We start from the raw sequence: 209 nt of genomic DNA, 5'->3' as shown, positions 1-209 counted from the left end.
AGAGGGATTTGGAGAGTGACAGGCCTCTTAGAGAGCCCATAGCAGAAATGCAGAACTTGTGCATTAAGTCAGCAGTCAAAAAATCCTGTGTATGTTTATCAGACTGCTGTTACTCCCTTGGAGAAACATTGTCTGTCTTCCCTGGTTCATGTTTGTCATCTTGTCAGTCTCCTTTGCTGTGCTTTTGGAGTGTCTTGCACTCTGCCTGC

At 45.5% G+C, this 209-nt stretch overlaps 1 protein-coding gene across 1 annotated transcript in view; it reads left to right on the top strand.

The window, feature by feature from the left end:
* PLCB2 (phospholipase C, beta 2) overlaps positions 1 to 209 on the top strand; it is a 36,797-nt gene that overhangs the window by 16,778 nt on the left and 19,810 nt on the right.

This window comes from Acanthisitta chloris, unplaced genomic scaffold, assembly GCF_000695815.1.
Source record: "Acanthisitta chloris isolate BGI_N310 unplaced genomic scaffold, ASM69581v1 scaffold20279, whole genome shotgun sequence".
NCBI classification, from domain to species: domain Eukaryota; kingdom Metazoa; phylum Chordata; class Aves; order Passeriformes; family Acanthisittidae; genus Acanthisitta; species Acanthisitta chloris.
Note: the sequence above shows the minus strand (reverse complement) of the source record. Positions and strands in the feature narration are given on the sequence as shown.